The 13,841-nt window shown below is 42.2% G+C and overlaps 1 protein-coding gene across 2 annotated transcripts in view; it reads right to left on the bottom strand.

The window, feature by feature from the left end:
• Window positions 1–10,703: 10,703 nt before the first annotated feature.
• The window catches only part of STARD3NL (STARD3 N-terminal like), a 54,298-nt gene continuing 51,160 nt past the window's right edge, over window positions 10,704–13,841 (bottom strand). For both annotated transcript variants that reach the window (XM_044293624.1, XM_044293625.1), the window contains exon 10: window positions 10,704–11,402. The gene's annotated coding sequence lies outside the window, so the exon portion shown is untranslated. The remainder of the gene's footprint in view (window positions 11,403–13,841) is intronic.

The raw sequence follows: 13,841 nt of genomic DNA on the forward strand, positions 1-13,841 counted from the left end.
GAGCATAAGCTCTGTAATTTTTTATTTACACAATTTGTATCCTACTGAAAACTCTTGTCTGGAATACCCCTTTAAGTCACTAACAAAATGCTGTTAGGATGTCAGACGATACACAATTATAGAGGTTCACCACAGAAATCCACAGGAGAGTTTTTGTTTTTTTATAGACCATCTATTTTGTTAGGGAATGAAATTCACCAGAGACCAATGTTTGTTCCATGTCAGTATTTTTAATCGCAGGAACTGGTAAAGCAGTCTAGGTAGTATGAATACAGAACCATAAATGTCTGCTCTCTGGATCCATGATTATAGCTTCAGAGGGTGGTCTATGCTGCTTAAAAGGTACATTCCATCAAAATAAATTGTTTTAATAATCTTGCAGACTGAATACATAGCTAGGGATGAGCAAATCGACAGGATGTTTCATTGTATGGCCAGATTTAATTCCTTGTAGTAACCATATTTTTGTAAAATAAATCTAGGTGGAAAATCTGAGCTCAAACTTGTTTTTTCAAGAGCCGATTTTGGCTGTGACCTTTAAAAACCCAATTGGATCTCAATTTGTTCAAAAATCTAATGGAAAATCCGGAATTAGACTTACCGGTAATTCAGTTTCCACGAGATCACCACGACGGATACTAGGAGATTGACCCCTGACCTCTGTAGGGGCAGGAACAGAGAGAGGGTTTAAATCCCCCCCTCCCACCACCAACACCAGTGTGTCCAAAATCACAGAGACAGAAAATAAGTGGTGAGAACATAAAAAAATAAGTCGAGAGGGTTTTACTTCATAACCTCCCAGGTAAGACTAAATAAAGGGTAGGGAATATATGTGCCGTTGTGGTGATCTCGTGGAAACTGAATTACCGGTAAGTCTAATTCCGGCTTTCCACCTCATCACCACGACCGCCTGAAGGACCTGACATCCAAAAGACAAGTCTGAACTAGATAGGTCTAGCCTATAGTGTCTTGTAAAGGTGTGAATGTTGGACCAAGTAGCAGCTTTACAGATATCCTCAAGAGAAGCTCCGGCCCGTTCGGCCTGGGAGGAGGACATAGCTCGGGTAGAGTGAGCTCTTAAATTTGAGGGGCAAGGAAGGCCTTGGGACTCATAGGAAATGGAATCCTTCATCCACCGTGCTAAGGAGGACCTGGAAGTTTTTAGACCCTTATTCTTACCTGAGAATAAGACAAACAGGTTGTTGGATCTACGGAACCCTTTTGACACTTCAAGGTACCGTAAGACTGAGCGTCTTACATCTAGTGAGTGGAAGCTAGATTCCCTATCATTAGAGGGATTACTGCAAAAGGAAGGTAAAACTATCTCCTTGTTACGGTGGAAATCCGATACTACTTTAGGTAGAAAATCTGGATCTAACTTAAGAATAATTCTATCATCGATGATACGGAGATAGGGTTCTTGTATCGACAGAGCTTGAATCTCGCCTAGCCTTCTTGCGGACGTGATGGCCACCAGGAACGCGGTTTTTAGAGATAGATGTTTGGTGGAACAACTTGACAGAGGCTCAAACGGGGCAAGTGTTAGTCCTGTGAGCACCGTATTGAGGTCCCAGTTGGGGATCTGGGATTTTAGAGAGGGGCGTAGGCGAGAAGCTGCTTTCATAAATCTTCTGATCCAGCGATGATTGGCTAGATCTTGATAAAAAAAACAAGTTAGGGCCGAGACTTGTACCTTCAAGGTGGAAGGTCTAAGACCTAATTCAAGTCCCTGCTGGAGGAAGTCCAAGATTTTCTGAAAATTGGGCGGCTCTAAGTTTCGGGCAGGGTTACCGATCCAGGAACAGAATCTCTTCCAAATCTTTTGATAGATCGAGAAGGTAACCTTCTTCCTACTCGCTTTCAAGGTAGATATCACCTGGTCAGAAAGCCCTTGTGACTTTAACCTCTGGACCTCAGGATCCAAGTTGATAACTTGGGTTTGGATGTAGAATTGGCCCTTGATGAAGCAGGTCCCTCCTGGAAGGAAGAGGCCATGGGTCCTCTATTGATAGGTTTTTTAAGGAAGGGATCCGGCTCCTTTTTGGCCAGTAAGGAGCTATTAGAACTAGAGTCGTGTTCTCTAGAGTGAGTTTTTGAATTATCCTGGGAAGTAGAGGCAAGGGTGGAAACGCATAACAGAGGTCCCATTCCCAACGAATCGTGAGTGCATCCAGCGCCCAAGGATTGTCCCGTGGGTTCAATGAACAGAATGTTGGTACCTTTGTGTTTTTCTTGGAGGCAAACAGGTCCACTTGTGGAGAGCCCCATCTTTCTACCAGAACCTGAAACACGTCCTGATTTAGAGACCATTCGGTATGGTCTATTAACTGGCGACTGAGATAGTCTGCTTCCACATTCGGAACCCCTTTCAAGTGAATCGCAGAGATAGATCTCACGTGGAACTCTGCCCAATTGAAGATTCTCCTCGCGACGGACATCAGCTTCTCCGATCTTGTGCCTCCCTGGTCAGAGAGGTATGCTACTGTCGTCGTATGGTCTGAAAAAGAATCTTTACGTGACGACCTACGAGAAGGATTTCTGCAGCTTTCAGAGCTTTCCAGACCGCTTCTAGTTCTCTGAAGTTGGACGATTGAGAGCGGGTTGTTGGAATCCAGGAACCCTGAAAGAAGTGATCTCCCACTTTCGCTCCCCATCCTTTTTTGCTTGCATCTGTAAGCACTTGAATGTAGGGAGTTTTCTCCCAGGCGACCCCCGAGGACAGATTGCTTGTGCTTTTCCACCAGTCTAGGGAGGTCTTCACCGCTAGAGGGATCAGAACTTTGTGATCCAAGGAGGACTGTTGCTTGTTCCAAGATCTGAGGATCCATAACTGGAGGGATCGGAAGTGGGACTGGCTCCATGGGACAGACGGAATGCAGGATGAGAGAAGACCCAGGAGACTCATAGCTTCCCTTATGAGACAGGACCTTCTATTCTGAAACTGTCGAACATTCAATTGGAGGTTTTTGACCTTGTCTGGTGGGAGAAAGGTATGTTGAGCCCGGGAATCCAGGACGACACCCAAAAACTGTATAGTGCTGGACAGAACAAGATTTGATTTTTTCTGGTTCACCAACCACCCTAGATCTTGGATGAGTGACAGGAAGGTTAGTAAGTCTGTTCTGAGTTTGCTCTCTGAATTCCCAATCAGAAGGAAATCGTCCAGGTATGGTATAATCACCAATCCCTTGCGCCTCAGGAAGGCCACCATTTCGACCACCAGTTTCGTGAAGACTCTGGGCGCAGATGATATCCCAAAAGGGAAGGGCCGTAATTTGGAAGTGATGGGTTACCCCCGTGGTCTTGGATGGCAAATCTCAAGAACTTCTGGGACTCTGGAAGAATTGGGACATGGTAGTAAGCGTCCTGAAGATCTACTGAACACATCAGGGTATTTTTCCCTATTAAAGGAATCAGGGACTTTAGGGATTTCATCCTGAATTTCCGATAAATTATGAACTTGTTCAGGGCTTTTAAGTTTATAATCGTACGGAATGAGCCTTCTTTTTTCTCTACCAGGAAAAGATTTGAATAGAACCCCTGTCCTAGCTGTGTTGATGGGACCTGTACTATCACGTCCATCGCCAGAAGGCTTTGAATTCCTTGCAGAATCTTCCTGCGTATGTTGAAGGACTTTGGATTGGTAACAATGAAGCGGTTTGGGGGAGATGAAGAAAGTTCGATTCAATATCCGAACTTCATTACCCCGAACCCTTGGGTCCGGGACATCATAGACTCGCAGGGAGTCAGAAAATTCTTCAATCTCCCCCCGACTTTGGTGTCATTGTTTATCTGAGGACTTATTTTGGGAAGAGGGGTTATTTCTACCCCTGCCCCCTTTCGGATAGCTCCAGCGTCCTGACTTCCCTTTATCCCTAAAGAATTTGTTCTGGCTAGTGGGGGCGCGAAAGGGATATTTCCTTTTGTAGGGTCTCTCCTCTGGGAAGCTCTTTTTCTTGTCCGGAGCCTTTTCTAAGATACGGTCCAGGACAGGGCCAAAGATGTACTCCCCTGAGAACGGGATGGAGCATAATTTCATTTTTGACGTGTTGTCGCCTGACCAGCTCTTCATCCACAGAGCCCGGCAGGCCACGTTGGAGAGAGCGGCGTCTTTAGCAGCAAATCTGACAGATTCTGCCGAGGCATCTGCCATAAATGCTGTGGCGGACTTTATTAAAGGGAGGGACCTCAAGATTTCTTCCCTTGGAGTATTATCTCTAATGTGAGCTTCTAGCTCATTTAGCCACACCCCTATCGACCTTGCTACCGAGGTGGCTGCGATGTTAGCTTTCAAATTAAACATGGCCGCTTCACATGATTTTTAAAAAAAGGCTATCTGCCTTCCTATCCATGGGGTCCCGCAACCGAGAGGTGTCTTCAAAGGGCAAGGCAGTCTTTTTATTGACTTTTGCGACTTGAATGTCAAGCTTTGGTGTTTCGTTGAAAATGTTCCCTTCGTTAGTGTCAAATAACAGACGGTTCTTAAAGGACCTGGACACTCCCAAACGCTTCTCTGGGTTGGACCATTCATCAAGCACCATATCTCGTATGTTCTCATTAATTGGAAACACACGGGTCTTTTTAACCCTGAGTCCCCCAAACATCTCGTCCTTAACAGAGTGGGCTTTTGGGGTTTCTTCTACCCCAATAGTGGCTCGGACAGCCCTTAGAAGGTCTGGCATCTCTTCCAACGAAAAACAAAATTTCCTGATTCTGTAATCTCAATATCAGAGGATGCCTCCTCGTCCTCCCAGGCTCTGGATGATGAAGCCTCTTCCCCTATCCCCTCCGGTTCTGATAAAGGAGAAGGTCCCCTTCGCTTTTTTGGTGGAGGTGGATCCCTGGGTAAGGAGGAAATTTGGGATAAAGAGGATTTTACTTGCTCATGTATCATGGATTTTAATTCATCAACGAAGGAAGGTTGTTCTTCAGAAATATTGCTAGAGATGCAGTCCTTGCATAGTCTCTTGCGGTAGTCGTCCGGAAGCCGTTTGAGGCAGGACACACATTTAGCTTGTTTCCTAATTTTTTTCTGAGCCTCCTTAGGGACCTGGGAAGAATAACCCCCATCAGCCATGATAAATATACATGGAGATAATAGCCAGAAGCCCCAAGCCAGAGATGTGGAGGAGGAGGAGGAACAAGCAACCTGGTACAGTGTCTAAAAACCAGTAACAGGGCAAATAAGCGCTTCCCCACAGGGGAACTTACGGTAGGCGGCATAGAAGGATCTCCAGGGGAGCGGGGCTCAGTCGACATGACTGCACGGCTGACTCCAAATACGCCGGTATCCACAGAGACATTCGGCACTTGCTGGCGCCAAATTTTTGAATCTGGAGACGCTTCCTGAATGACGTCACTTCCTCCGCAACTGGAAGTGATGTCTGATGCTTTTCTGAAGCGCTTTAGGCGCGCACCCAGCGATAGCCAAGGAGTCCCGGCGGGAGATCGCGACCCGGGAGCAGGCTCACATATAGTAATGGAGCGAGGCCTCCCTCCTTCACCCCTGCCCGGCGTTAGTACGGAGACCATAGGAGGGCAGGGGGAACACCAGGTAAGGTGTTAGGAAGTTACGCAACTTCATCTCCCCACAGGGAGACTCTCTCTGCCCCTGTCCTCTGTAGGGACAGGAAACACTGGTGTTGGTGGTGGGAGGGGGGGGATTTAAACCCTCTCTCTGTTCCTGCCCCTACAGAGGTCATGGGTCAATCTCCTAGTAGCCGTCGTGGTGATGAGGTGGAAAGCCCAGTTGCTTGCTACAGGTTACAACACAATTTCTGTATATCTACTTGCAGTTTTTAGAAAAAACTGCTTAAGTAAAAAATATTACATTCACAATACATTGGGATAGGTTCTTTGGTTCGTTCATACAGTTAATGCAAATATTTAGTTGGGATGTAATGCTGCCAGTAACAATGGCAACCTACCCTGATGATGTAAGAAAATCATAACCATTAGTTAAAAGTAGCCCCGAGTTATAATTCCAGAAACTGCTGTCAATAATAGATACTGTAGACTGGGCAAATCAGTTTTGTAGGAGACACACACAGGTGTAGGTGACAAAAAGCAGAACACAGTTTTAGGGCTACCCATCGTCAAAAGTAGAAATCTTAATAATCATCTGCTTGTAAGAAGTTTCTATTATACTCACATTGCAGAGACCACAAGCATATAGCATGACACAAATTATGGTGTAAAATAATGTGTTAAAAACCAAAGTTGTACAAAATAAGCCATGAGACATTCTCAGTTAATTGTTATATTAATCACACATTATTGTGAACACTTTCTCCTTTCAACGTTGGCAGTGCATAACTCAAGTGTCGTCAGTTGGCTTGGTGGGTCTGCACATATATTCATCCCTCATTTTTGTCATGGGTAAAAGGGGTGATTTATCTTTCGCCCATGTAGACATCCATCATACCAGATGGGACACACTCGTGGATATTAGTTAGGCCAAGTTCACATGCAAGTTATTTGGTCAGTTATTTCCATCAGTTTTAGTGAGCCAAAACCAGGAGTGAAGCCTACTCAGATATCAGGTATAATGGACAGATCTGAACCTGCTCTGTGTTTTTTCCACCGAACCTGCTTTTAGGACACAATAACTGATAGAAAAAACTGATGAAAAACTGATGTGTGAACTCAGCCTTAGTTGGTCAGTACGACCAAAATTGGCAGGTTTGGATGACTCATCAAATCTGTATGGGCTCCTTTATGGAATGGGTCTTTATGGCTATAGAGCTTCCATTCTCATCCCAGAATGGCCTTATACACTCCAATACCAAATTCTGGCACATAGAAAAGGGTTAAGTGGCAGACAGAAGATCTTATGGGAGCTTATTTAATGCTAAAACCAAGCAGAGTTTTCTTTTAGAAGGAGGTTACCATATTGGTTCATTAAATAATATGGCACTTATAGGTTGTGAGGGGAGACATTTTATAAATTGCCCTTGATCACTACGAATAGGGCATCTGGGTATAGTAAACCTTCAACATGACATCAATAGAATCTGCAGTAGATTATCAGAGGTTTTGGATTACTAGACAAAGAAGAATACAGATGTGGCCTTACATTTGCTTGAAATTGGTTAATGACTACAATCTCTCTGGAAAAATATTCAAGATAACATCAAAACTCTTGCAAACTGAAATGTACAACACAACTACTGAATGGCTACACTTTATATCATGTTTCTCAAAAAACAAAACGTCATCTCACTCTCTTTCAGAATTTGTTGAGCCAAGAGGAAAGGTAAGGGTGGACATGTCTGTATAAAACCTCACTTGGGAGAACCTTCAGGAAAAAGTCCAATAAAATGTTAAAGATTAGGCCTTGTTGACACATCAGTTTTTTTTTTTATCAGTTATTTCAATCAATCAGTTATTGTGAGCCAAAACCAGGTGTGGGTCAAAAACACAGGACAGTTGCAGACCTTTTCATTACACTTTATCCCTGTGTAGCCTCCACTTCAGGATTTGGCTCACAAAAGCTGATGGAAATAACTGATCAAATAACTGACGTGTGAACAAGGGCTCAACTGTCATTTCCTGTGACTGTTCAGAATTGGCTGTGTGTGTACATGAAGAATAAGCACATCATATTACTTTTATCTGGCATTTTCCAGCAGTTTTTCCCTCCACAGACTCCATCTCTAATTGTCAGTTTCCCCTGAATGAAATTCCAGTGTGGGTGGAAACCAGCTGCTATGAGGTCTATCATGCAATATGATGTTGCCTATCTCTTTGTGGAAAACCCTCAGGAAGAACAGCACATGGTGGACATTGACCAGCAGTAATGGGCAATGTTAATGTGAATCCAGCAATGAGGGGAGATAGGACACCCTAAAAATCAGCAGCAACTCCTCCTCCTCTCTCAATAGACTACTATAGGCAGCAAGTGTAAACTCATCCTTCAGTGAGCTGTTAGTCGATAGTCATCTCTGCCTCTCTGGACTGATTTTACCAGTGAATTGAGAGTGCACGATCAGCTCAGTAGGAGGACAGGTACCCAAGTATAGTTTTCTCTATATTTTCATTGCAGGTACTATTGATTTATGAGAAAAAACTGAAATGATGGGTACTCTAAGGCCTCTTTCACACTACCTTTTTTTTTCCGTTTTGCGGGCCGTTTTTTTAGTTCCGTATACGGTCCGTATAAATTCAATTTCCGCGTTTTCGTATCTCCGTTCCGTGAAAAGATAGAACATGTCCTATATTTGGCCGCAAATCACGTTCAGTGGCTCCATTAAAGTCAATGGGCCCGCAAAAAAAACGAAATGCATACAGAAATGCCTCCGTATGTCTTCCGTATCCGTTCTGTTCTATGTAATTACTGTATATGCCATATGGAAAACCGGAAACACAATGGACAAAAATTGAACGGATCCGTGAAAAGCAGACCACCAAACACTGAAATAGCCATACGGTAGAGTGAAAGAGGCCTAACACAAAACATGTTACTTAGCATTTTTTAAAGAATTCTTAATTGCTTGATTCTGCTATGTCTTCTACTTATGATCTTACAAAATCTGAAATAGTTACTGAAATTTCTGGATTTTTGGATGCCATGAAAAAATGTCAATGTACTAAATAATTGATTTATTCAAAATAATACACAGGAATGTGTCAAATTCATCAAATCTGACGTTGCTGGATGGCAAATATTAAAATATACACACTCCGACAAAAAAAGAAAGAAAGAAATGCACCCAGAAAAAAAATGTCAGATTGCTGCAAAATTTAGTGTGCAGTTATGTCTCAGACAGATATGTAAATGATTACAGGTGTGGTCCGATTAGACCCTGAGTCTTGCCACTATAGAATTAACGGATCCGGTTGCGTTATCTCTAAAACAGCCATGCACTATTGACTTACATTGTGTTTCATGCTGGATCCATCTTGCTCCGCATCCCATGACAAACTCAAAAACACTGTTTGCAGCATTTTTCTGTCCAGCATGGGTATGCAACCAAACGGAACAGAATGCATTCCGATGCATTCTGTCCAAATTGACACTGAATGGGGTCAAAACTGAAGCATTTTCCTCCAGTACTGAGATCCTATGACACATCTCAATAGCGGAAAGGAAAAACGCTGATGTGAAAGTAGCCCAATACTGTAATTACTTCTTACATATATCATTACAATCACGCATATACAGTTTAATTTAATTCCAACATCTCCTTTTTGGTGCATTAGGGCTTTTTTTTTTTTTTTTTTTTAGAAGCCTGACTCAAAGAATAAAATCGGTAGAATTTGAGAACAATATTAAACAGTATGACAGGGCACTCAAGAAATCGTGACCATGTGGTTGATGCAGTTTGATATCTTTATTGCTATTATGAATAATGTTATTCAAACAAATCAATTGTAAAAATCGATAGGTGGATCGATAAAATGAATAAAAATGATCGTTTTACACAAAGACTCAGGGTAATATAGTGCAAATATCGACAGTCATAAAATACAATCTCTAATTCAATTGTTCAGTCCAATTTTAGTGTGTACACCTGGGTATTGATAAAGTCCAATCGAATATTGTTATGTCCCACTTCCAATTACAGCAGCGTCCCGCTGAAAACGAAGTGTATCAAGAGGTTTTTCTTAGACGACTCTGTGTTTCTGTTGGATTTAACTGCCAAGCCCACCAGATCTCAATCTATTGGTGGAAAGTCTGCAGTGGCGGTTATAACAGAGATATCCCATCAAATGAGGCTTCCAAATGTGGTCTGTAAATCGGTCAGTTTGGGGTACTTTGCTCCTTCAATATAAAGATGGGGGGTGTAGCACCAGACGCGTTTCGGGGTCCAAGTTATTGCCCCTTCCTCAGTGGTATAGTTATACCACTGAGGAAGGGGCAATAACTTGGACCCCTAAACGCGTCTGGAAAAACCTCTTGATACACAGTGTCATAGACACTTCTGAGGAGAGGAGAGGATCCAAAGTCTAAAGTCTGGAGAACCTTCGGTCAATATAAGGTAAAATTTACTTGCAAGTAATTTTATAGCGGGACACCGCTATCTACTTCGTTTTCAGCGGGACGCTGCTTTAATTGGAAGTGGGACATAACAATATTCGATTGGACTTTATCAATACCCAGGTGTACACACTAAAATTGGACTGAACAATTGAATTAGAGATTGTATTTTATGACTGTCGATATTTGCACTATATTACCCTGAGTCTTTGTGTAAAACGATCATTTTTATTCATTTTATCGATCCACCTATCGATTTTTACAATTGATTTGTTTGAATAACATTATTCATAATAGCAATAAAGATATCAAACTGCATCAACCACGTGGTCACGATTTCTTGAGTGCCCTGTCACACTGTTTAATATTTACCTATTGCATTGAGTGAGTGGTCTCAATACACAGGTGCACCGATTTGGGGTCCATTTTTTCCTAGTGCGACATCTTATTTAATTATTAATTTGAGAACAATAGTTCCGATTTCACTGCTGATAGTTTCAAACCATTTAAGTGCTTAGTACATAACTAAAATTAATAATTATCTGGAGTGGGATTTTAGGAAACTTTTCTGAAGGAAAAACAATAGGGGACAATGCAAAAACACACAATATACATAAAGAGGAGAACAAAATCAGAATAGCAGCTAATAAAAAAGGTTTGTGCAAGGAGTAATAACAAATACATGAATGCTTAATGGGGTTGTCCAGCTTTTTTCAAGTGAAGGCCTGTCCTACTCCACACCCCCTCCATTCAGCTGATGGTGCTCTGTAGCTCAAGTGCAGACTTCTGGTGTTGGAGCTAAACAGAACAGCTGATCAGCAGGGGTGCAGGGTGCCAACTGAACAACCCCTCTAAGTCATGCCCAGTGTAGGAAAATTGGTACACTGAATCTTTTCTTTGTTACTTGCCAGTGTGCCACATGTTAAAAAAAAGGTCAGTATTTGCTACATAAAACATCATGTACATGATGGCACGATGCAATACGACAAAAAGCGAATTCTGTAATGAAATCCCACATCATTTTCACAGTTTTAGTCTCACCAGAGAACCCATCCTTAGGTTTGCACTTGTTTCTGCATCATAGAGAGCACAAAGGCACTGAAATCAGACACTGTGGACTCCAGGAAAGTACAATACAAGTTGGTCCAGTTTTCGGCTCTTTTACAACATAGTATTACTAAGCCAGCGTTGTTATAGTATCTGCTATGCACTAAAGTATGCACTGTATTTTTCTCTTACAAACGTAAGTTTTAACTGGTGCCCACAGCAATTTCAACAGTAGTTTAAGCAGCCTTGTAGAACAATCCACGAGAGCATCCCCATCTGTACTCTACTGAAAGGCTTTAATTGGCTTTACTTTCTGTTGTCACCATGAATGCATCACTCTTTGCAAAAAGGTTCCTTGCAGTAGAATGCCTTCAATCTGTAAGGAGAAGAGTGTGCTAAGTAGACCATTTTGTTTTACAGTACTCAAGTATGTGAAATTTAAAAACAATTTCAATGTGTGCTTATATTTCAGGGCTACAGTACTTCACCAGTAAATATTTTTTTTTAAATTGTGTGAATGCACACTGGGTATTACAAGAAAAAAACACATGTTAATAAATCGCCACCTAGTGGACAACAGTTTAATGGCAAAGGTCTAGTAACAGTTTGTGAGGCTGAAAAAAAAAGACATTGATCATCTAGTTCAGCCTGTTATCCTGCAAGTTAATCCAGAGGAAGGCAAATAAACCCTGCGAGGTATAAGCCAAATTTTCCTCATTACAGGGGAAAATAAATTCCTTCCCGACGTCAATCAGAATAACTCCCTGGATCAACGACCCATCTCTAGTAGCTATAGCCTGTAATATTATTACACTCCAGAAATACATCCAGGCCCCTCTTGAACTCTTTTAGTGAACTCCCCATCACCACCTCCTCAGGCAGAAAGTTCCATAGTCTCACTGCTCTTACCGTAAAGAATCCTCTTCTGTGTTATAGCCAAGACGGATCCTTCGTGAACTCCATTGAAAGTCAACGGGGGACGGATCAGTTTTCTATTACGTCAGATAGTGTCAGAGTTAAACGGATCTGTCCCCATTGACTTGCATTGTGGGTCATGACGGATCTGTCTTGCTCCGCATCCAATGACTGAAAAAAATAAATGGGGACAAACGGAATGTTTTTTTCCGGTATTGAGACCCTATGACGGATCTCAATACCGGAAAATAGGAACTCTAGTGTGAAAGTAGCCTTAGTTTTACTCTCTTTGGTAATGAATCTGTCATGCCCTGCTCAGGTTATGTGCGGAGGTCTGCCAGGTTAGCAGCACGTGTGTAGTTTTTTTTGTTTGTTTTGGGTTTGGAGTTGAGCTGTATCCGCCTCCCTTCAGGTGCACTGGGTGGGGTCGTTTGTGTGAGTTTAAATTAGGCCCCTTCCCAGTGTCCTGTGCGGGTTATAGCGTCTATCTTGCTCTGAGGAAAGGTGGATTTGCAGTTTCTGCTCTGCTACAAGATAAGTTGGTTTTGGTTTCCTTTTTGTGTTCTGTCTAGGCTGTGAGAGACACCAGAACCTAAGGAAGCAGGCTGCCTCTTTCCCCCTTTCCACCATCTTAGGGACTTTAGGGAATCTTCAGCTTTAGGCACGGGGGCACATTGATTCCCACCTTTAGGGTCTGAATGTGTGCACAGAAGTCCAGGGAGAGGTGGTAGGGAATTTTCAGGAGGTGACCTTTATCCCCAGCTTCTGGCCAAGATGCTTGTTTTGAGGTTTTCTGTGTGTTTATTGTATCTTGTATCCTACCCACCGTGACAGAATCTCTGTCTCTAGTTTGGCTGCTTTTATTTGTCTTTTACATATTCTATTTCTTTCCTTATAGTTTTTCAATGCTTCCTCACTACCCTCATGTTTTAGTGATTTAAATGCTTTCTTTTTGTTATTGATTGCTTCCTTTACATTTCTATTTACAGTATCTACATAGTTTTTTCTTGTTCCTCACCCATTTATTCCCATAAAGGTATGCGCCTCTCACAATTACAGTTTAATTTTAAAAAATATCCTATTTTGTGGCACTATTTTTATTTTTGAGGACATTGTCCCAGTTAGTGATACCAATGGCCTCTCTTAGCTGATCAAATGCAGCTTTTTTGAAGTTTGGTATTTTTCTGCCTCCCTGAAGAAACACTCTTTTGAATGACAATTGGAAGGTTATTTTATGGTCACTATTTCCTATGTGTCCTCCAACCTGCACATCTGTTGTTCTGTCAGATCTATTGGTTAGTACTAGGTATAAGCGAACTTCATATTTTGAAGTTCGGGTTGGGGTATATGCTGAATTGAGTAATGGATTCCGTTACCATGGACCATAACTCAATTCCAAAACGTAATGCCTTTAGAGGCATTCCGTTATTCATTCCGTCATAATAGAAGTCTATGGCCTGCACAATGGATCCATCCGGTTTCCGTTATGCTGGAGTCTTCTCCTGCATAACGGAAACCGGACGGATCCGTTGTGCAGGCCATAGACTTCTATTATGACGGAATGAATAACGGAATGCCTCTGAAGGTATTCAGTTATGGAATTGCGTTATGGTCCGTAGTAACGGAAGTCATAACGCAATTCAGCATATACCCCAGCCCGAACTTCAAAATATGAAGTTCACTCATCCCTAAGTTAGCAGAAAGTCCAGTATGACCATCTGTTGGTTCCTGAACCAGCTGGGAAACATAATTGTCATAATTGTCTCTAGTTATTGCCAAGTTATTTTATTTGGCCAGCATGCTACATTTGTATGCATATGTATAACAAGTTTGGTGCTGCAGTTGCTCACGTGATTGGAAAAATTATTTTATTTTCTCCCTCCCACAGGCCAAAGGACTT

Source organism: Bufo gargarizans, chromosome 5 (assembly GCF_014858855.1).
Source record: "Bufo gargarizans isolate SCDJY-AF-19 chromosome 5, ASM1485885v1, whole genome shotgun sequence".
Taxonomy (NCBI): Eukaryota; Metazoa; Chordata; class Amphibia; order Anura; family Bufonidae; genus Bufo; species Bufo gargarizans.